The sequence below is a fragment of the Lissotriton helveticus genome, chromosome 2_1, assembly GCF_964261635.1.
Source record: "Lissotriton helveticus chromosome 2_1, aLisHel1.1, whole genome shotgun sequence".
Taxonomy (NCBI): Eukaryota; Metazoa; Chordata; class Amphibia; order Caudata; family Salamandridae; genus Lissotriton; species Lissotriton helveticus.
Window position 1 is genome coordinate 1,783,759,161 of NC_136059.1, and position 22,859 is coordinate 1,783,782,019.

Below are 22,859 nucleotides of genomic sequence, written 5' to 3' on the forward strand. Positions count from 1 at the left end.
AATTTTGAGAAATGGAGACAATAATAAATAATTTGAGACAAAAACAAAAAAAATGCAATCAGGAGAACCAGAAAATTACACAGTATAGTACCCAAAAGTTTGAAGCATCTCTCTCTGTCATCTTGTCCTGCTAGACCTGGGAAAGTCACAAGTTCAAGTCAGCCCATGATGGAGCGAGGGTCGGATACAGAGATCAGGGTTAGTCCTGCTGAAAAAAGTTACCTGCTCAAAGTCTGATGTGAAGAGTCCAGTTCGCAATGGAGGAGGATGCGAGCAGAGCATCGTAGATGATCCTCACTGTAGGATGAAGAGCAGTCCGGGCGTCTTAGATTGGTGTCACTGTAGCCCAAAACTCCTGCCAGGCATAGTGGACGATCGTTGCTGGAGCTTCATGTTAGGGGTCCCCGTGGACTATTTTTACAGTAACCAAAGTGCAGATCTCACGCTGCAGTCATTGATGGCGGTTCGCGTTCAATGGAGTTTTTTTTGGCGGTTGTTATGGGTGGCAAGATCTTGGCATGAACAGGCCTGTTCCCTGTCACGAAGAGCTCAATCTTCAGGATTTCCCCCTACTCAGATGATGCCAGCCAAGGGTCCAGGACCTGTAGAGGCACCTCTTGGGGACTGGACCTCACTCCAGCAAAGACCAGTAGGGCTTAGCCAGGTCCAGTTGCAGGTCCAGGCAAGTCCCATGCAACAGCTCAGCGGGGCAAATGCAGAGAGGTCTCTGGAGATTGTAGTGTCTCTGTTGCTCAGAACATGAGTTCAGCCACCTGACCCTTGCAGTGTCTCCGGTAGTCATAGGATGAAGCACCATGGCAGGCCTCAAGAAGCAGGGCAGTTCTCTGACGGCACAAGGCAAACTTTTAAACAGCAGGGCAGGCCTCTAGTAGCAGCAGGGCAGTCAACTGAGGTACAAATCAGGCCTCAAGCAGCAGGGCATTCCTCTGAAGTACAAGGCAGTCCTTCTGGGGGTTCTCTGTAAGTCCAGGAGTAAACTGAAGAATTCGTCTAATGATCCAATATTTATACCTGGTGCCAGTATATGTAGTGGGAAAACATCTAGATTTCCCCTACATCTGATTCTAGAATGTTCCTTCCTTCCCTTCCCTTGGTCCAAGAGGTCTAGTGTGACAACGACCGGAGTCAAGTTCTTTGTGAGTGTGCTCAGCAGTCCCTGCAATGCATGTGGGCAGGGATCAGTTCTGCCTCACCCATCCTGGCAGGATGTCCCATCCTGCTAACACCCAGTTCCCCTTAGTCTCACTGTCTGGGAGGAATGCACAAGGGGAAATTGCCACTCTATTCACAGTCATGTGACCCAGACACATGCTGCAGGCATCAAAAGATTAGGAGAAGAAAATGCCAACTTTCTAAAAAAGCTTTTCTACCACTTCCAGATAAAAAATTAGGATTTCGTAAATGTAATAAGGTAACCTGGTGTTATCCTCTCGGAGTGGTAGGCCTGTAAGTAGTAAGAAACTGACATAAGAGTTTTTAACTCCCAAGACATGTAAAACTTAACAATACATGTCCAACTTCTTAAATACAATGAACCCTACGCTACGGGCTGTTTGGGGCCTGCCTTAGGGGTGAGTTATATGTATTACTCCTCGTGTGGCCTTTTGTGATCATTCAAGAGTAACACAACGCAGTGCAAATTGCAGCGTTGCATTAGTCTGCCTAAGAGAGGCATTCCATGAGTGTAGCGTGGGTGTTCCCACGCATCCGCTAACGGATTTTGGTGCATTAATAAATTTACCATTACTGGTATACTTGGGAATGCATCAAAATGCTACGCCTCCCCAGGTTAGGCATAACGATGAGAAATATCTTTATTTCTCCTTGTAACTTCCTCTTTCTTTGTATGTTGCATTCTGCAGCACACATAGAAAGAGGAAAATGCCTCTGAGGATTATTTTCTTGCAGGAAGGGACACCAAAACAATCCTGCTTACAATACAGGCACCCTTCCACCATCGCTGGTGCCTCAGTAGTGCTAGGCAGCACATTGTGCACCAGCGCAAGGAAAAGAATGGAATGGAACATATCATGTTAGATAGAGCACATTTCTGCCTTTTCCCTATCACACAGCACAGCAAAGTGACTTGCTGTGCTGCGTGATTTGTTAATAAGTATACACTTTACGTTGGCAATGTGAGATAAATTGATGATTTCTAAACTAAAATAAATTTTGGGAGGCATGAGAAAATTAAGCTCCTTTTAATGAATTGCATATTTAAATTTGCCATCTTTTTCTGAGTCCTAGATTGTGCCTTGTATAACTATTTTTGTTTATCTGTCCTACCACCCCATGCATAGTGAGGATTATGGAAATCCTTATGATGGTGGGCACTTTAGCTTTTTGTTGCTTTATATAGTAAGTAAACGTTTGATTGTGTGTGTATGTACATAACTTTCCTCAACACAAGACAAATTGGCACACAATGAATAGCTCTCAGGTCTGAGTTTGTAGTAAAGAACAGCATTGGTCTATGCCTAGTGCATTCCGGTCATGGTTGTTCATCTGCACAACAAGTTCCTCAATATTGCAAAGCTTACCAACTGTCCTCTTTTCAACATTATTATTTTCAACTTTGCATTTCAATTTTAGTTTTGTTCAATGCACTTTTTGCCAATGCTCTCATGAGATGTTAGCTGCTGCCATGTTTTGTTTTTCTCAAGCATCTTTTTTAAACATTACAATCTCAAAAACTATTGAACAGAATTACACCATGCTTTCTTAATAAAGTTATAGTTTCATGCCAAGTTTCCATACGTGTAATGAGTACTTATTTTCATGTGGCCCAAGAAAATTTTCTTATGGGATTGAAGAAGGGAAAAACACTTCTTTTGTCACTTGACTCACTTTGTTTCCCCTGCATACATCCGCATGAAATATGCCATGTTATACTTTAGCTGACTGCATTTTTATTTTGCAAAATTCATGCAGATCCGACCACAGGAGGCAATGTTATTATTAAATGTTTATATAACTGGTGAATTTCAGTAGTTATTCACAGCTGAGCCAGAACCATAACTCATTTTTTAAACTGCTTTTGTCATTGAAATTCCTTGTATGTTTATGATGTACCTAATTTCCTTCATTTAATACTTAATTTCCAACCACTCACAGTGCTTTTACGAGGGGCACTAGGGGAGAGGCATAGAACATGGACTGTTTTCCGGGCCCTGCCTCTATTCTCTGCCTTCAGCCATTCCACACTGTGCACAGCCTTTGGCCATGTGCAGCATGGCTGGTAACAGGCCCTGTGCCCACCCCCTGCCTTAAAGTCTATTCAATTAATACTCAGAGCACTTCAACTGCCCCCAAAATGTAATGCAAACTTTATATAATCTGGTTTTAGGTCCATGTGTATGTCACCCACCATATTCTCTGCAATAGAAAAACAGTGTGATCTAATTCATTTTGCATTCTTTAAATTGCATAAAATTGTGTGCGAAAAATCAATTGATTTGTTTTAAATAGGTCTATCCTGGCACCTGTGGTGTCTTCAGGAAGGTTCAGGAGCAGCAAGCCTCCTCTAGTGTCCAGACCTTATGGAGCTTGTCGTCCCAGAAGAAATATATTGCAAAATGGGTGGCCCCAGTTGTATGTCACGCCTTTCTTTCAAAGAAATTCCATGACCGGTCGAAAAACCCTGAACTTCTGAAGTGTTGGTGCAGAGTAGTCCTGAAAGAGTGCTAGCTCGTGCCCCCAGTAGTGAATGGGGTAAGGATCTTGCATCCCCAGGACCTCCAGCTCTTGCCTAACCTCCCAGATGTCATGTAAAAGGCCTTATTTCACTAGCTGGAGGTCATCTCGGAGGGAGGAAAAAAAGGATTCCATAAATGATTGTGTTCAGGGTGCTTCTTGGTTGTTGCTCGGCCCTGTGGTAGAGCCCTACAGTGCCGGCTGGTTTTTGTCTGCTAGCATGCCAGTGGGGCAGGGTAAGTATGTCCTTCATGTTATGGTCTTTCTTTCCCTGGCCTGCGGCCATTCTGTTGTTGGGGTAAGAGGCATCCTGTACAGCAAGAGAGTCCCTTAAAGTCTGAGTGACCTTGCCCGGGTTCCTAGGGCTGTGGAGGCCAGACTTGTACATCATGTCGGCCGCATGGTAGGGGTATTTCTACAGACAGACAGGGTATAAGGGCCTTTAAGTGCCCAGTATCATGTCAAGACCATCGTAGTTGTCACCGGGTGTCCCAAAAATTAAAGGAGTCAGCACCAATGGTAGTCACCCAAGACCTAGGATGTAGAGTGGAGTAACTGTATGGGCGTGCAGCCATGGAGAGATGCAGCAAATGTGCCCCCAAGCAGGCTGGAACCAAATGGGGTGCCTCAGGCCCGTGAGGGGGTAACAGTTGTGATGCTGGTGAGACTGAGACAGGGGGTTCTGTGATGGAGCAGGCAATGCCAGGAGTCAGCGGGCCCCCCTGTCTCACGGGGAAGCCCACCACAGCAACCCAGCTGGAGGCTTCCTCATGCATGTTGACTAACCAATGGTGGAGAAGCCCCTCTTGGATGGTGGTGGGGCCTTCAGGAGGCGCCAGTGCTTCACCCATTGGCACTACAGAGCATAAGGCTTCTGATGCAGGTCATTGTGTGGCAGACAGGTCCTCAGACTCTTTGGCGAGGCCATCTCAGCTGTATGGGGGCGCTGAAACACTAGCAAACACCATGGTTCAACCAGGCAATCCAAGCATAATGAGACAAAAGACAGGATGGTGTGGGGCCCCTCAAAGCTGCAGTGAAGGGTTGTGATGGTCTTCTCAGCCACGGGCCTCCAATCTCCTGTGCAAGGCTGCGGCTACCATCTTGAAGGTCATGGCTCTCAGCCTGTCCTCTCATGGACAACTGAAGGCCACAAGAAACGTTCTTCTCAGCCAAAGCCATCAGCACCCTGTGATCTGAAAACTTCTGGCAGGGGTTCCAGTGGTAATAGGCAGAATTGAGGTTCTGGTGCAGTCACTAGCTGCTGCTAAGTGTGGCGGGTTGGCAGAGGAATAAGGAGTGCATCCTACTCCACCACCACCTTGGTCATGCTTGAGAGTGATGGTACCATACCCCTAACACTCCACAAGGCCAACGCCTGGACCCTAGAACCATTTGCAATTAGAATTTGCAACCTTTTTTTTAGCATCATGGTGATTCCAAAGGTACCCAGGGTTTGGGAATTCATAGGAAGGAGACAGAGAAAATAGGCAAAATATAGCTTTTTTTTTGGGGGGGGGGGGATAAGAAAAAGTAGCTTGGCAAAAAAGTGTCAATCTTTTAATCTGTGCTAAAGTAACAATCTTCCCAGCATTCAGAAACAAAATGCAGGGCTGAATCAAAAAACTATTTATTTACCACAGTTTTGGCATGTTTCCCAGAGGTAGCCCATTTTTCCTATTTTTTGTGTGTTTTAAATACACTTCCAGTTTGTGTTGGACTCTGGCGAGATGCCCATGGGTGAGACAAGAAAGCTGTAGATTTCTGAAAAGTAGGCAACATTCTGAATTCAGCAAGGGATCATATCTTTGGGAAGACCTCAAGGTCTTCCCAAAGAAACTGACCGTTGAAATAAAGATATATTGAAAATCAATAGAAAAAAACAACCATTTGTAACAACACTTTCATCTGTAACAGTTTGTCTCTTTGGCCTATTTACAAAAGCAATATGGCAATAAATCTGTTAAACCCTTTAGGTTGTGGGGATATGTAGGGTATGTAGGTTGACCAAGAATCCGAGATACCTAGAGCAAACTGAGCTGCACCCTAAAATTGATTTTCATTGTGTACAGAAACATCTGGAATCTGCAGAGAGCCACAAAGTTCCTAGCACCCAGTATTCTCCTAAGTGCTCCGATAAAAATGATGACGCACTTGTGTGGGTAGGCTTGATGCCCACAACAGTAAAGAGCCCAAAGTGCAAAATGGTCACCACATGTTCCTACTGAAAACTGAGCCTTTTTTTGTATTGTGAATAGCTGTGAATTTTGAGACCTAGCTCAGCTTCTACCTAAGAGACACTAGCAAATCTGCACATTTTGTAAAATCTCACACCTAGGGGAATCCAGGGTGGGGTGATTTGCATAGGTCTCAAAAGGTTTGCCTACCCAGAATCCCTTTCAAACCTCAAATTCTATCCAAAATACTATCCTATCCAGTTTTTCTTACATTTCTGTGATGGAAAGCTCTGGAAACTGTGGGGAGCCACAACCTTCCTAACACCTAGATTTTCTAACATTTTTAACAGTCCCCTGTTAAAAATGGCATCTTACTTATGTGGGTAGACCTGGGGCCTGTGACAGGAAATAGGCCAACACGAAAAATAGACACCACATTTTTTCACCAAAATCGGACCCTTTTTTTGCAAAATGGGAATCTGTGGATTTTGAGCCCTACCTAGCAAACACCTAGCCAGCCAGCACCTAGCAAACCTGTACATTTTTTAAAACTAAACACCAATAGAAATCAAGGGTAGGTTACTTACGTAGATCTCACCAGCTTTTATTAACCAGAAGCTATTGCAAACTTCAAACATTGACTTAAAAAACACATTTTCCTCACATTTCTGTGGTAAAAAGTTCTGGTATCTGCAGTGAGCAATGAGCTTCCTACTGCCTAGCATCCCCCTAGTTCGCTCAATAAAAATGGTACCTCACTTGTGTGGTTATTCCTAATATGCATGACTGGAAATAGCCCAAAATGCAACCTGGAAGCATTACTTTTTTCCAGTGAAAACTGGCACTTTTTTTGCAAAGTCTATAGCTGTGGATTTTGGGGCCTAGCTGAGCCGGCATCATGTGAAGTTTAGCAAACGTGTACATACCTAGACATCTAGGGGAATACAGTGTGTTGTGACTTGTAGCTCTCACCAATTTATTTTACCGAGAAGCCCCTGCAAACTTCAAACTTTGACTAAGAAAAAATATTTCCCTTATATTTCTGTGATAGAAAGTTCTGGAATCTGTGGACAGTCACAAAATTCCTAATACCTAGCATTCCTCCAAGTCTCCTGATAAAAATGGTATCTCACTTGTGTAGGTAGTCCTAGTGACTTGACAGGAAACCGCCCAAAATTCATCATAGACACATCACATTTTTTCAATAAAAACTGACCCATTTTGGCAATGTCAGATGGTGTGGATTTTGGGCCTGAGCTCAGCCAGCACCCAGCAAACTTGTGCATTTAAAAAAATAGATACCTACGGAATTCCCAAACCGTGCAAGTAGTCTAGAAGGACCGCAAACTTGGTTTGTGCACTATCCGAATTTGAGCATAAAGCCCAGACATGTCATCAACTCCTCAAATGAAATAGGAGTCCACTGGAGTGCCCTAGAAGGATGCTCAAGTGTGCCTTCATGCTCCTTCAGAAATTGCTCTCCTCACAAATTAGTTTATTGCACAGTTTCCACAAGGAAGTCAACATCCAAAAAGAGATGGATGTAGTCAATTGACAAAATAATTGTTGTATCCACTTTACATGCAGCATACAGGAAATTTGGAGCTGCCCTAAATTGGCAGTCTGCAAAAGAGAGCACTCTGTGTGAACTTGTGGCCGTATGCTGGTCTATCCTGCTATTGTTGGTCCGATACAAAGACTGTGCTTGAAAGGGACATCACAACTATCATGACCATGTTCTTTAGAATCACTGGACGATAAGTCATCAGATAGAACTCCGCCGACTGAAGAATCGATTCCAGAACCTGCTCTAGTTTCCTCTCCCTCACATGCTGTCTCAGTATCTGATCCTGCCATAGAACTGACCTCCATAACTCAAGTTAGTGCAAGGGCAGCAGTCATACACCAATATGTCATTCCTGCTGACTATCTAAAATGTTACTTCTGAAACATTCTCCTACATAGAAGCCACAAGTATGGCTCTAAATTAGTTGCTAGCTATGTGCATCTGTGAGTTTTGCACAGCAATAACTAAGCACTCAAAAAAACTTTGCTTATTTGATGCAGCTTCATGTTCTCGAAAGACACTTAGAAAAGGCAAAAAGTACAAAGTATTACTTCACCGGCCACATACTCAATACCAGAGCATACTTTTGTCATGGCTTAAGCAAAACTTAACTGTTGGGGGAGCTACTGGGCCATTGCCAGTATAAAAGTAATATTCCGAAGGCAGAAATCTACCTTTGATCTCAAGAAGAATACATTCACATAGTAGTCCCTGCAACCGAAGACTCTTTTTACGTAGGTGTACTCCTTGTGAAAATTCACAGTGCTATCACTCACAGTGAAGTTTGACAATGACAGAAGTAATGGCTACTTTTCCTGTTCAAAGTAAACACAAGGAGATGATGGACGGCGCCCTGAAACTTTTCAGACACTCACCCCAGTCACAGAAGGCAGGCAGTGCTCCAGGATATATACCAGAGATCCACAGAGAGCTGTTGCCAGTCCTTAGTAGGTGCAAATAGTCAAAAAGTGAAAATACATACAGAACATTCTTTTCATATTATAGTCTTGTAGTTTGGGTCCTCCAGAACTGGTTCACAAGATGCAATCTCAGTGGTACGTTACTCAGATAATGTCATCACACAAGTCTCTGACTCCTAAGCTGCCTATAGGTTGCCCCATAGCACCACTTCTTCACTTCTGCACCCTTTAGAAGCATATCTCCATTTAAGGTAAGCAGCCTTCAGCATAAAAACCATCTACATATAACTGTTGATAGAGTACCTGCTATTTCTGTACCTCCAGTCAACTCTGAATGCTCTTCAAGAAAGCAGCCGCAGTGATCAGGGTATTATCTCAGAAGACTCAAGTTGTGCTCAGGCTTGTACTCCCTAAATATCCCGAAGAACAGGCCTATTAATTGGAGTGATTAATTCAATACATGACTTTCATACAGGGATTCACCTTTGAAATTCCCGAGCTTAGCTGGGCAAAGGAAGGGAAGGTCAAGGATAGATGAAGTAAGGAACCCCTTTCTCAAAATATGTCATACCTACTTTTACACTGTCATTAAAACTCTAGCCATGTATGAAGGTATAAAAACAGGACAGGATCAATCAAAGTACAGATTTGTTTTCCTGATGCCAGTTTGTTGCATTGCCCTTATTTAATGCGCTTGCATTTAATTCCAGATTCACACATCTCTCCTGTTTTTCTTGAGGGGCAATAACTTGAACGATAACCCAGCAGAGCTGCTAAACATTATTATCTTGCCCGCTTTGCACAGATTAAATTGCAATATTAAAGGGTATATGTGCTTTCCCAGTTGCCTCAAACTGAGACACTTTTGAAGAAATGAAAAGAATGTGCATTTTGTCTGGATTCCAGTGTCCAAAAGAAGAATGGCACACTGACGTGGAACGCAATGCACAAATACACACAACCTAGGACACTGAAGAACAGCATCAAGTACCACCTAACAGATTATCAAAACGTTAATGTGAATAAAAGACTATTTCCTGTATATTCCAAATGTAAATGAAAATATGATCGGGAATTGGTCTCATTCAATTGCTGCGTTCCTAAACATGTGTTGCTGACGTAGATTGTACAACCCATATCTTAACTGTAAAAAAGGAAGGAGTTGATTTCAAAATCAAGTCAGGAAACCACAATGAATGAACACCTATGCTATTGATAACTTTTTTCCTTACCTCTCTGTTGGACTTGGCCCTTTTGGCAGGTTCACCCCGAAACTTTTTGCATTTGCCTAGCCTGTTCCTGTAACCTGGTGTTGGTGATTTTAGGCCTCTGCGCACTTTTTCACTGTGGTCCAGAGTAAAGTGTGTGCGCTCTCTGTGCATGTGTGGTGAGACTGGTCTGCCCTCCCATAGGAATGCTTGGGGAATATGTGTGACCATGGTAGTTCCTGATGTGTGGGGAGTGCAGGGTCAAGTTTGGGATGTGCGAACTCGTGTGATCAAATGTTGCGCGATGATGTGCGTGGATTTATTGTGTCTAGTGTGGAAGTGCCACTTCTAGAAATTGGCATGTCTGTGCAGTGAATGTGAATTGTCTGTCTGGCTTGTGATTGGCTGGAGCTGACTGGTGTGGTTGGCTCCAGGAGTCAGGATGGGTCTGCCCCGGTGGTGAATGGAGAGATCTGCATGTTAATGGGAGGGAGGAGTGCAACTGGGACCTGAATAGGGCTGGGTCTTCCCTCCACAAGGCTGGCTCCACCCCCTGTGGTGTGTCCGATGTACCTGACCCATCCTGTGAATAGGCAGAGGGGCTGAGCAAAACAAAGTGCTCACAGACCAGTTGCGTCCGGTTCGCCTCTTGCCTGCACCTTTGACAACAAAGGAAATGTGTGTATAAAAAGATGCTGAGACCTCATGTAAAAGGTTCTTGTTCCTACTTAATTCTGCCAGGGGAGTGCTGCTGCTGGGGCCCAGGGAAGGGCTTGCCTCCCTGGGCCCTGCCCAGCCCCTAGATGCATGATGGACCTTTTACTGGATGCTGGAGGACTTCTTTCCCTGGACATGGATTGTAGCACTGTGGGAGTGGTGTCCTTCTGTTTCTCTGAGCACTCTCTGTTTCTTCCTTGGGGAGCGCTGGGGCTGTGACCTGCTGAGGGGTCTCTTTGTTTTGGCTGCAGAGTACTCCCCTTGTTGCCCCTGGTGCCTCCCTTGCAGCCTGCCTAAATGGCCGCGTATTTGTTGTTCCTAGCGTGTCCCCACCCCGCATCGTGGCTGGCTATTTTTGGTTATTCGCATTTCAGGTGCCCACCCTGCATTGTGGCCGACGTGCGTGTCCTCTATTTTAATTATGGGTGCCCACCCCGGTTTTGTGCTTACTTAGCCGGGTGCCCACCCCGCTGTGTGTGTTTTTCAACCCGAGGTTGCCTACCCCTAGTTTCTGCCCCGGGATTCACCGCCGCGGCAAGAACAGGAAGTCAGGCACCGTAGTGCCTGGTGGTAGGCGGGAATTCCCGTTTGGAAGGCAAGTCCCGCCCACCGGCGCACTGTGATTGGGGAAAGCTGCTCAGGAATGAGGAGTTGGAGGTGAGGGGCTCCCGTGAGCTGGGAGAGCCCCACAAGTGTGGTGACGGCGGCGGCAGGGGGCCCAAGGCACATTCCCGGTGCCTGGTCCCCGCCGCGGATGAAGAAGAACAAGGAGGCGGCAGTCTGGAGCCTCGCTGGCTCATCCCTTGAAGTCCCAGTCCCAAGATGGGGGACCAGGTGAAGATTGGTACGCACAGAGGTCGGGGCTCTCATGAAGTGAGAGAGCCCCTCAACAACCGCCGCCTGGGCCCCCCTACGCATTGGGAGAAGAGTTCCCCGCGCCGGAGCCCGGTAAGGAGAGGGCTCGGGGTGTGTTGGTTCCTAGAGCGGCCCCACTTGGCAGCGGGCCGCTCCAACAGTACTGGTGACATATTTTAGAGCCTGAGGGCTCCAGCACATGGGGCATGTTTTGTTTGAGCCTGTGGGCTCTAACGTCTGGCCATACTTGTTTTACTTGGGCCCAGATGGGCCCATGCTTGTTATTTGAGGAACCAGGGTGCTCCATGGCACCTGATTATAAGAACCCCGTGGCTCCCACATCTGGCGCAATTTGGTTGAAGGACAGTTGCCAGAGAGGGCTCCTGAATGTCGCAATTCCTGGGGCACAGTTGGTTTTAGAGCCAGATGGCTCCAACGCCCCTCAGCTGTTTCAGAGCCTAGGTGGCTCCAAAGTTTTGGCACAAATTGTTCTAAAGGGCCAGTGAGGGCCCCTGTCGCAGTTTTGAGCTCACAACTGCCCAGCAAGTAGTGGGCAGCTGCACCGTTTAGGCTTGTCTTTCAGGGGACCTGTTCTTGGTGAACCTAGGAGTGAGTCGCACTCCCGTCACCCCTACTTCGGCCTCCTCAGCTGCGCAGCACTTAGTGCCAGCTGCAGCGTTTAGGCCCTGTTATTGTTCTCAGCTGCCCAGCAAGTAGTGGGCAGCTGCAACGTTCAGGTTTGCGCCAGTGGCGCACCCCTGACTCGCGCTGCATTGGCAGCGCGCCCTGTCATTCCGGACCCAGGGCATTTGAGCCCCTTCCTGAGATGGCCACTTGGCCAGGGGGGCTGGTTTGTGGATAGGGCGCAAGGCCCTAAATGTGATATGTGCTTTAACTGTGGTGCTAGGAAATGTAATGCATCTAGTATGTTTTACGCACCCTATGTTGATACCTCTACAGATGGTTTTACCTATGGAGGTTTGTGTTAGTGAGATTGTACTTCACTGTGATTTACGCCCTTAAATGTCAGTTATACTTAGGAGGTTGGGTCTAATGTGTTTAGACTACAGAGGAGATTGTCTACTGTATTTACACTGGTTAGGCCTAATGTGATTTATGCGTAATGTGCAATGCCTTTATGCCTGTGATACCTCTACATGTGTTTTCATGCATAGGAGGCTGTTTTGCCTAGTATAGTTTATACTAGTGAGTTTATGTGTCCCTGCGTGATCTATGCCTAGGGTGATTAGTATTGCGTAGTGTGTTCCTACCTTTTACCAGTGGTTACTGGTTGTGTTCTATAATTGTTATTTGGTGCTACAGTTACTCTAAGTGCTATTTCTACTAAGTGCTGATCCGGACAGTGGCACACGTGGCCCTTGTGAATATGGCCCGTGCCAGTTGGCACAATGTATATTGTGTGATTACTATCTGATATGTTTTGGAGAATACAAAAGTTATTTTTATATAACCTTGTGTGGAGTTCCTTTTGTAGTGTGCCTGGGATGTTGTTGCTGTGTGCGTGTGCAAATGCCTTACACATTGCCTCCAGGATAAGCCTGTCTGCTCGTGCCAAGCTACAAAGGGGGTGAGCAGGGGTTATCTTTGGTGTGTAACTCCCTTGCCCTGACTAGAGTGGTGGTTTCTGCCTGGCTTTAGCGCAAGCCTTAGCCAACCAGAAATCCCAGTTCTAACACTCTCTTTTGCAACACCTTGCTTCCTGTTAGACCTGTCAGCCTTACCTCCTCTTTTTGCTGATTTTAGGACTCTGAGCACTTTGCCACTGCTGACCAGTGCTAAGGTTCATGTGCTTCTGCCCCAAACATGGTAACATTGGTGTATATATGGTTGCAACATTTAGTTTACTTATATGTCCCTTGTAACATGGTATACCATTTACGGCCAGTGCCTGTAAATTAAATTCTACTAGTGGGCCTTCAGCACTGAGTGTGTCTCCCAACAGGTAGCCTTTCATGCCTGGCTCAGGCCTGCCAGTGCAAAGCCTGTGTGTGCAGTTTCACTGCAACATGGACTTGGCATTTAAATCTTTTGCCAAGCCTTAAACTCCCATTTAATTACACATAAGTCACTCCTACGGGTAGGTCGATGTAGCCAATAGGGCAGAGTGCCATCTAAGTTAAAGGTAGGACATGTACTTATATGTTTTTCATGTCCTGATAGTGAAAAAACCCTAAATTAATTTTTCACTAGTGTGAGACCTACTCCTCTCATAGGGTAACATTGGGAATTCCTTAGAACACTTTTACGCTGTAATTCCTGATTAGAAAGAAGTGGCTGAATCATGTTTATATCTTTGAGGGGTAATGATAAATCCTCTTTACTGGTAAAGTTGGATTTAACATTACTGTTTTTGTAACACCACTTTTAAAATGTCGCCATTTCTCTGCTCTTATAGCTCTGTGTGCCAATACATGTTCTGGGGTGGGTGACAGCTACATTTTTAGCATGCCCTCTATATGCCCACAAACACAGGAACTTTATGTGTGACTTAGTACTCATCTGAATTCTGATGGCTCTTCCTGGGTAGGAAAGGAGGGAGGAGCTGTCACTTACACCTGAATAGGCAATGCCCTATCCCCACACAAAGGGCTGATTACCCCCCCACACACACAAACACACACACAGTTAGTCTCAAGCCAGGCCTGGGACAAAAAGGGCTTTTGTGCACTTGAAAAAACCTTCTTTGAAGTCATCCCCACAACTGGGTATAAGTACTGTTGGCTATGAGCCCATCAAATCAGACACTTCTGGACCTATAACTAAACTCTGTCAGAAGAACTACTGTGCTGTATCAAGGACTGACACTCTGCTGAACTGTTGATCTTGAAGACCTGCTTTTCTGCTGTGCTGCCATGATGCCTGCTGCTTTCTGACCTTGCTGAGGGAGAGCTATACTCTGTATTGCAACAAAAGTGACCTCCAAGGGCTTGCTGTTGATTGCTTCCTGTTGTTTGAGACTCAGGGCCATGAAGGTCTCTAAACCTGCTCCTGTGCCTGGTTCATGTGAAGTGGTCCCAGAAACCAGCGAAATCAACGCATATCCAGTTTGTGTGTAGCAGAACTGGGGCATCAACCTATTTCTGGAGTAAAATTGGTGCATCGCTCTCAGAACCAACATGTCGCCTCCAGAGCTCAATGCATTGGAACTGCGCTTCACTGCCATAACAGTGTGGGGAGATCGATGCATCATCTCGACTGTGGGCTCGACATCGATGCATCACTCATCTGCATCCCACATCTTGCTATTTCGTCCAGGATCAAGGTGCTCTCTTCACAAGGCCTGTGTGGCTCTTCTCCCCAGGCTGCGCTCCTTTGTGGTCGGCCTGAACTGTTGACGTTTCCCTGGTCCAGCGTGACCAGATAACCCCAACTGGTGCTTTGTGCTTCTAAGCACTAGAATTCTTTTTATTCTTTGAAAATTCATATCTTCTACTTTTTGTATTTTTCTCATTTTGTTCTTGATTCCTTAAAAAAAATGATTGTCTATTTTTAGAACCAGTCTTTTTGCGATGTTTACATTGTGTTACTGTATGTGTGGTGCACAAATACTTTACACATTGACTCTTTAGATAAACCTGACTCCTCTGTACAACGCTACCAGAGGGTGAGCACAGGTTATCTTTTAGTGTGCACTGACTTACCCTGACTAGGATTGTGGTGTCTGCTTGGACAAGGTGCATACCTCTGCTAAACAGAAACACAATTTCTAAAACTTCCAAAGGACAGTCCCTTGGAGGTGTGAATCTCGGACATTTTCCAGGGTGGGAATTGATTGAAGTACAGATTGTGAATACGCAAAACATAGACTTGGTGTTCACAAGTATGCAGGTGCCCTTGACACCCTATGCTGCAAATTCCTGCCCAGGAAAAGCTTTGTGTGAATGTTTCCTCTTTTTAAAAATACTTTAACGTGGAAATAGTGATGAAAACTGCTTTGGCTGCAATCTATCTCTAAAAAATATACCAAGAACATAAACAGTTATATTATGGACAACACACCATAAAAATAACAAATACACAGTCTTATGCAGCTTTAAGTTGGTAGCAAAGAAAATCCAATTAATGTTGTTTAATGTAGTTGGCTGCTTGTCTCACACACGACTCAAGCATGTCAGACAAAAACAAGTCTTGCATGTCTGATACTGCATCTAAATATTTTATGAGATACTGTTATTCTCGCTCATCTTGCTTCAGGGGAATGGGGTCAAGCAATTACATAGTTACAGTCCACTGGCCACCTCAATGGAAATCCATGATAAAGAATTATTTTAATGTGTGAGCAGCATTGAGATTGGTAGAACATGATAAGAGGCATTCTGCTCTGGGAACAGAGCCAAATGGTGTAACTCATTTTGAATTACTTAGACACGACACCATAAAGCATTGCTTATTTCCACTAAACATTGTAAATAAGCCTAATTACAAGTTCTCTCCACACATAGAAAAATGTCTGCAAGGAGATTTTATTCATTATAGTGACCTATCTCTCTTTGCATTCAAAAGCATTAATAAACATATGGATTTTGCATACACCAAAAGAAAAAAGAAACAAGTCATAGAAAACTGAGAGTCACGTCTAGCAAAAATATAACAGCTAGTGGCACAATGCATATATAAATATGTAAGTTTAAGCTTCATGTCTTGAGATGTTTGCATCACTATACTAAGAGGCACATTTGCTAACTTTTTAGACAATGCTGCACAGCAACCAAAGTTGCTGCATTGCTTGAAAGGGAATCTGCATTCTATCAAACACTGCCTTTGTGCAAAAATTATTCTTTAATTCTTTTCACAGTTTATTTGTGTGCTGTACAGTGAGGCAGACAAGTCAAGTTGGAAAAATGAGGGAAGTTTTGAAACTTGCTCCACATTTGTCGCTGCCTCAAGGAAGTGGATGTTTTTGATGCAAATCTCTGTCTACCAATGTTAATAGATAGGGATTTGCATCAGAACCCATGGGCGGTTGCAGGGAAATGCAGAAGAAGAACCCAAGTAACTCCCCCTTAACGCTTAAAATACAAAGTGGTGCCACTTTGCTTAACTTTGACCAACTTTTCAACACAAATTCTATAAATAAACACCATCCCAATAGTCTGCTCCAAGTTTTTGTTACAAAAGTCATGCAAATTCAGCACAAAATATTTACAAATCTGTGCCACATTTAAGGTGCCTCAACTAAATCCAACATTTCATTGTGGAACACACTTTTTCTTACTCTGCTACTCAATCAATCAGGGAATTGTGAAGCGTGCTATTCACCTGTGAGGGTCTCATGGTGCTAGGGGTGGGGGGATGCAGCTCTGAGTCAGCCGAAGAGTCCGGTCTTAAGGCTCTTTCTGAAGGTGTGCAGAGTGGGGGAGTGTCTGATGTTGATCTGGAGCTTATTCCACGTCTTTGCAACAATGTAGGAGAAGGCTCTTCCACCCGCTATTGTTCTGCAGATGTGTGGGGTTTTGGCGAGGGTGAGGTCGGCAGAGTGGAGGTTTCTCTTGGGTACGTGGAAGGAGACTCTGTCAATGTGGTATTTGGGTCCGGTGTTGTGAAGGGATTTGTAGGCATGGGTGGGTAGCTTGAAAGTTACGCTTTTGTCAATGGGGAGCCAGTGGAGGTCTTGCAGGTGTTGGATGATGTGTTCATGCCATGGGATGCTGATGACGAGTCTGGCCGAGGTGTTCTGAATGGTATGGAGTTTGTGTAGCAGTGATTTGTTGATTCCGGCATAGAGGGTGTTTCCGTACTCCAGTCTGCTAGTTATGAGTGAGTGGGTGATGGTCTTTCTGGATTCCGGCGGGATCAATTTGAAGGTCTTGGGGAAGGATGCCGAGGGTGATGAAGCAAGTGGAGGTGGTGGTGTTGATCTGGTGATTCATGGTGAGGGAGGAGTTGTGTATGATACCGAGGTTCTGTGCGTGGTCCGTGGGGTCGGGGAGGTTGCCGAGGGTGGTGGACCACCAGGTGTTGTCCCACGTTGAGGGGATGTGCCTTAGGACAAGGACTTCTTTCTTCTCCAATTTGAGCTTCAGTCATCTGCTGCTCATCCAAGATGCAGCGTCTTTCATTCCTTCCTGGAAGCTGAGTCTGGTGGCGTCAGGTTCCTTTGGAGGATGTGCTGGGTGCCATTGGCATTTGATACTATGCTGAGTCCATGCTATCTGACGATGGTGGCGAGGGGGACCGTGTAGATGTTGAAGAATGTTTACGAGCAAGGTACTGAGCGATGATCCTTGGCGTACTCCGCAGTTGATCTCTGTGGGTTCGGAGAGAAAGGGCAGGAGTCTGATTCTTTGGGTTCTGCAAGTGAGGAAGGAGCGGAGCCAACTGAGGGTGGTCCCCTGCAGGCTGGTGGTGAGAATGTGGTGGGAGATGGTGTCAAAGGCTGTGGAGAGGTCTATAAGGTTGAGGGCCAAGGTCTTGCCTTGGTCGAGGAGCATGGGATGTAATCTTTGACGGCAAGGAGGGTGGTTTTGGTGCTGTGGTTGCTGCAGATTCTGGATTGGGAAGGGTCGAGGATGGCATTCTCCTCGATGAAGTTGGTCAGCTGGGCGTTCATGATCTTCTCAGTAACTTTGGATGCTTAGGGAAGGAGTGAGATTGGTCAGTAGTTTTTCAGATTCATTGGCTCTGCAGAGGGTTTCTTGAGGTGGGGCTTGACTACTGCACGTTTCCAGAAGGTGACAGATTTGAATGTGGCGTTGATGGTGCTTCATAGCTCAGGTGCTATGGTGGCGGTGGTTCTGTGGAAGATGTGTGGCAGGCAGGGGTCCATGGGGGCTCCTGAGTGAGTGCTCTTCATGGTTGTGGCAGTATCTTCAGTGGTGACTGGGGTCCAGGCGACGATGGTAGGCTGGCTGTCGTAATGGAGGATAAACTTTTTTACGGAGTCTGTTCACTGAAGTTGTCGTAGAGGGCCTTGATTTTCAGATGGAAGTAGGAGCTGAGCCAGTTGTTAAGGTCATGGGAGGGTGTGACGACGGTGGCTTTGCTGGGGGGTTTGGTGAATTCCTGGATGATGCTGAAGAGTTCCTTTGAGTTACTGGAGTTAGCGAGGATTTTGTTCCGGATTTGGTCCTTTTGGTAGATCTACTGAGTTGGTGGTATTCTATCATGGCGTTCTTGTAGGTAGTCTGGTTTTTGGTGGTTTTGCTGTTCCTCCATTGCTTCTCGAGACGTCTGCAGGTGCGTCTGGATACTCGGAGGTCAGTGGTGAACCAGGTGGCCTTCATGGGGTGCTCTCTGTCAGAGTTGTGGAGGGGGCAAACGTGTCTGTGCAGTTTTTTTAGTACTTTGGCTGCAGAGTTGGTGTCGGGCGAGGCGGGAGGGGGATTGTGGTTGATGGTGGAGTTGAGGTGCTGCTCTCTGACCTTGCTACAGTTCTTTCGTGGTTGACGTGGTTTAGGTTTGTGGTCGGTGGTTTTGTTGAAAGAGAAGTTTATGCAGTGGTGGTCTGTCCAGGGGGTTGGGTGCTGTGGCTGAAGTGGATGTTGTTCACTCCTGAAAAGATGGGGCCAAGGGTTTGTCCTGCCTTGTGGGTGTGGGTGGTGATGAGGTGTTTAAGTCTGAAGTTGGTGAGGTTGTCCAGGAGGGTGGCGGAGTTGGGGTCTCTGAGGTTGTTAAAGTCTGTGATGAGTATGTAGTCCATGGAGGCAATGGCGTGGAGCATGAGGAGCTCGTATTAGTGGTCCTGAATGAAGTTCGAGGTCCAGGGGGTCTGTAGGCGAGGGTGCCACCTAGGGTCGGTTTGGGACTGGTCTGAATCTGGAAATGGAAGTGTTAGTGGTGGATGGGGAGTCGCTCATGCTGAAGGTAGAGAGTCGGACAGAGGTCTTGTGTGCAATGGCGAGTCCTCCTCCTGGGAGGTTGGGCTGTCCTTCCTCTGGATCTTGTATCCATCAGGGATGGCATTGGCAATGTCAGTGGCGGTAGTGGTGTTGGTCGAGGTTTCCATGAAGAAGGCAACATCTGGCGAGAGGGTGTTGAGGAGGTCCCAGATCTCTATAGCATGTCTGTGCAGTCAGCCCATGTTGAGGAGGATGCATCTCAGGGCTTGGGGTGCTGGCATCTGGTGTGGGTGCGGCGGCTGTGGGGGTGTGGAGAAAGGTGAAGAATTGTCGACAGTGTGTGCAGGAGAACTGGCCATGGGTGGTGTTTGGTGTTGCCAGCTGGCAGTTGTTGTTTCTTCCAGTGGTGAGTGTGTGGAGGTAGGCTGAGTCATAGCAGTGGGTGGTCAGAGAGCCAGGGTCCCTGGTGCTGATCGCAGTCGGGTCGCAGAAAGTCGCAGGCGGGCTTGCCTTTGGTGCACCTCCGGCACACCAGCAGCGCAGCCGTGCAGCAACCATTAAATAGGGAAGGGGGAGGGAAGTGCAGCTGGGGGGCAGGAGAGGGAACATGCAGGGGGGAGTGGCCATGGGGGCAGCAGCAGTGGGAAAGGAAACCAGCATGGCAGATGCAACAATAAACAGAAAGACTGTATATAACAAATACCAGGCAAAATAACAATAAATACACAATAAAATAATAAATACAAGGCACAAAAACAAATAGACAGATGAAGACAGAAAACAGACAGAAATTCAAGGCACAATAACAAAAAAGACAGGAAAATGGGCACAAACACAAAGACAGACAACAGCGTACCATCAGATGAGCAAGGCTGTTCCACTGAACCAGCAGGGATGAGGAGCAGGCAAGAGCCTGTGGGTGGAGGAGGGCCTCAAAGACCTAGCTTTGCAGAGAGGCATAGCGGGTGTTAGAAAAAAAGATATCTGCAGGTGTTAACACTGCTGAGATTTTTAATGACCATCGCAAACATGGAACTGTAGCCATGTTTGCTATGGAGAAATCTCATACTGCTGCAAAAATTTTGGATGAGTATAACAGCAAGGTCTTTGAGTGGTTGCACCCAAGAGGGCTTAACATTGGTTTTGTTGCCACGGACAATGTCAGTAATGTAGTTAGGGCCATGAAAGATGGTGGTTAATTCAGGGTCCTTTGTTTGGCCCACTGCATTAACATTGTTGTTCAAGACTTTCTGAAAAATGAAAGCAAAGTTAATAACTTACTGACCACCTGCACAAGAATATGCACACATTTCAACCATTCTTTTAAAGCCCGGAAGCAGCCGAGGGCATTCAACGTGAGCATAAAATGCTAATCAATGCACTCATCCAGGAGGTGCTAACACTTTGGAACTCAACTTATTACATGCTTAATCGTCTGTTGGAGCAGGACATACCACTCAATGCTTATGTTATGAAAATATTAGGGGATTCTACTGTGAAAGGCATGACCGTTGAGATGGGCCAATGGGACCTTGTTAAATGCCTTACAGAGATGCTACTTCCTTTTGAGATCTTCACATGTGAAGTCAGCAGGGAGGAATGAACTATGGGCCAAGCTATCCCATTGTTGCACATGCTAGAGCAAGAGCTGAAGGAGGTGTCTGAAAGGTACGCAGGTGTGGATGACAAAGTAGACGCATATTATTTGGCGGACACCTTAGCCGTTCGCTTACCTGAAAATACAAGGATTCAAAATAAGCTTGTGTCACATCCACATTACATTACTGCCACAATTTTGTATCCAAGGTACAAAGTATTTCTGAACAGTAATGCAGTAATTCCTTTTTCAGAAGTGAATGTTGCTAAGTACAACACTTTGATAGCTGAGGAAGCCACTGACTTCGAAAACGAACAGCTCTTAATTAGAGACCCGCCACCCCAGGCCAGAACAAGTACTACGGTGCGTCCAGAGTCAAGTTCTACATCAGAGCCTGAGAGATGTCACCAACACTACCAATAACATCAACAACAGCAACAACAGGATCATCAGCCACATCGGAAAAAACAGCAACTGATTGGTTTCCATGGAAAGTGTATGGTAAGTCCATTGCTGTTACAAAGACAAAACAGGTCAGGCAAATCGGAGCACCCCTGAACATTGAGCGGATGGTCCAAGCCTATCTGGATGACACAACAGAGGTCTTCATGGATCAAAGCCCATTGGTGTTATGGTATGGGAAAAGAAGCCAAAGGCCAGTGCTCAGCAGGCTGGTGATAAAGTATCTGGCTTGCCCTGTCGCAAGTGTCGCTTCTGAGCGTGTTTACAGTGCTGCTGGTGCTATTGTATCTGTGAAAAGGACCAGTCTCTCTCCTAAAAGCGTGGAGAGGTTAACCATGATCAAAATGAATCAGCACTTTATACCACCGGATTACAAAATACCTGAATCACAGCATGAAGAGGAGAACCACTTAAGTGACAGAAAAAGTGTGTTACCGTTAGATGACCTGCTACTTCTGGTCGGACCACCAGAGTTTGAGGACGAGCTCCTCTTCCCTGACAACTAGGCTTTCAAATTGTTAATTTTTTCCTTACTTTATTTGTGTGTGTCTCTATCTTTCTGGTTCGAACCACAACAAACTCATCACCACCATCCTCTCTTGTTATTTGATTTCCATTTTGGAGTTCCAACGCTGTGCATTTCACTGTCCACTCCTCAGAGTCGTGCTATATCTTACTGACTCGCCCTAAATACATTTTTTCCCTCAAGGCAGACATTGGATTGAGAACATTACAAGAAATGTTGCCTCTAACAGTCCCTCCAGAACAAGTGGAACGTGACTATAGCTATCCGCCAAAACTCATCACTGTCAGAACTAGGGTACCTCCTCGGAGTCGGCAGGCATTCAAAAGCTCATCAATGTCAGAACAGAAGGTACTTGGCAGAGAAAGTCAAAACTCTTCAAAGAACTTGCAGACGCCTGACATGTCACATTTCTGTAAACTCAATTGAACAATGACCGCTACCAAGGCCGCGTCCCATCTCACAGCACTGACCATCTGAATCAACTTCAACAGCGACAAAGTGCCACAGATGAATACGAAAACCAAAACAACTAACACTCAAAATTCATGTGGAGTAATAATGAGGCCACTGCCTCTGTAAAAAAAACACACACCTGTCAGAAGAACTATGCAGGCATCGGACGGTCAAAACGAAGAGCAAGACAGGTAATGATGGCATGCCTTGTATGCAGACTCTGAGTTTTTGCTGTTTTTTGTGTTGATGACGCTTTGTGCATGAATGAAGTCGAACTGTACTAGTAATTAATCTACCAACTCAAAGTGAATCAAGTGACAGTCAATGTTATTTTTCCCTTCTTGTTTAATAACTAAATTGTACTCCTACTCCTGCAGGCCAATATCCGTTGCATTTTTTATTATGGAATGTAGACTTAGTCAGAATTGTACTCGGTACACTACAGACTGAGTTGGACTTCGACAACAACACACATGTACAATTCCATGATGATGACCATACTATCTTCGCAGTCAGTCAGTAGGATCGGAGAATATTGATGGAATAATTGCATTTCATGAAGTGGCATAAAAAGTAAACATAAGTCAACAAGTACCAAACCAGACCTACATGTCCATGTAGTGGTGAAGTCGAGTGCAGTGGTATGACTGAAACTGGTGTATTGATTTAGTCACTTAATTTAGAAAGTTATAGGTTGTTGTATATGTGCTTTGTCTTTGCCTGGCTTTGTCAAAATGTAAGCTTAATAGAGGTTTGATAACTCACGGCCCGGTGCCGTGGGCCTACTCTGTCCTGTTGTTGTAACTTAAAATCCTGTAAACAGAGACATAATGTATCCTATCCATGCCACCACAGTCTTGAAAG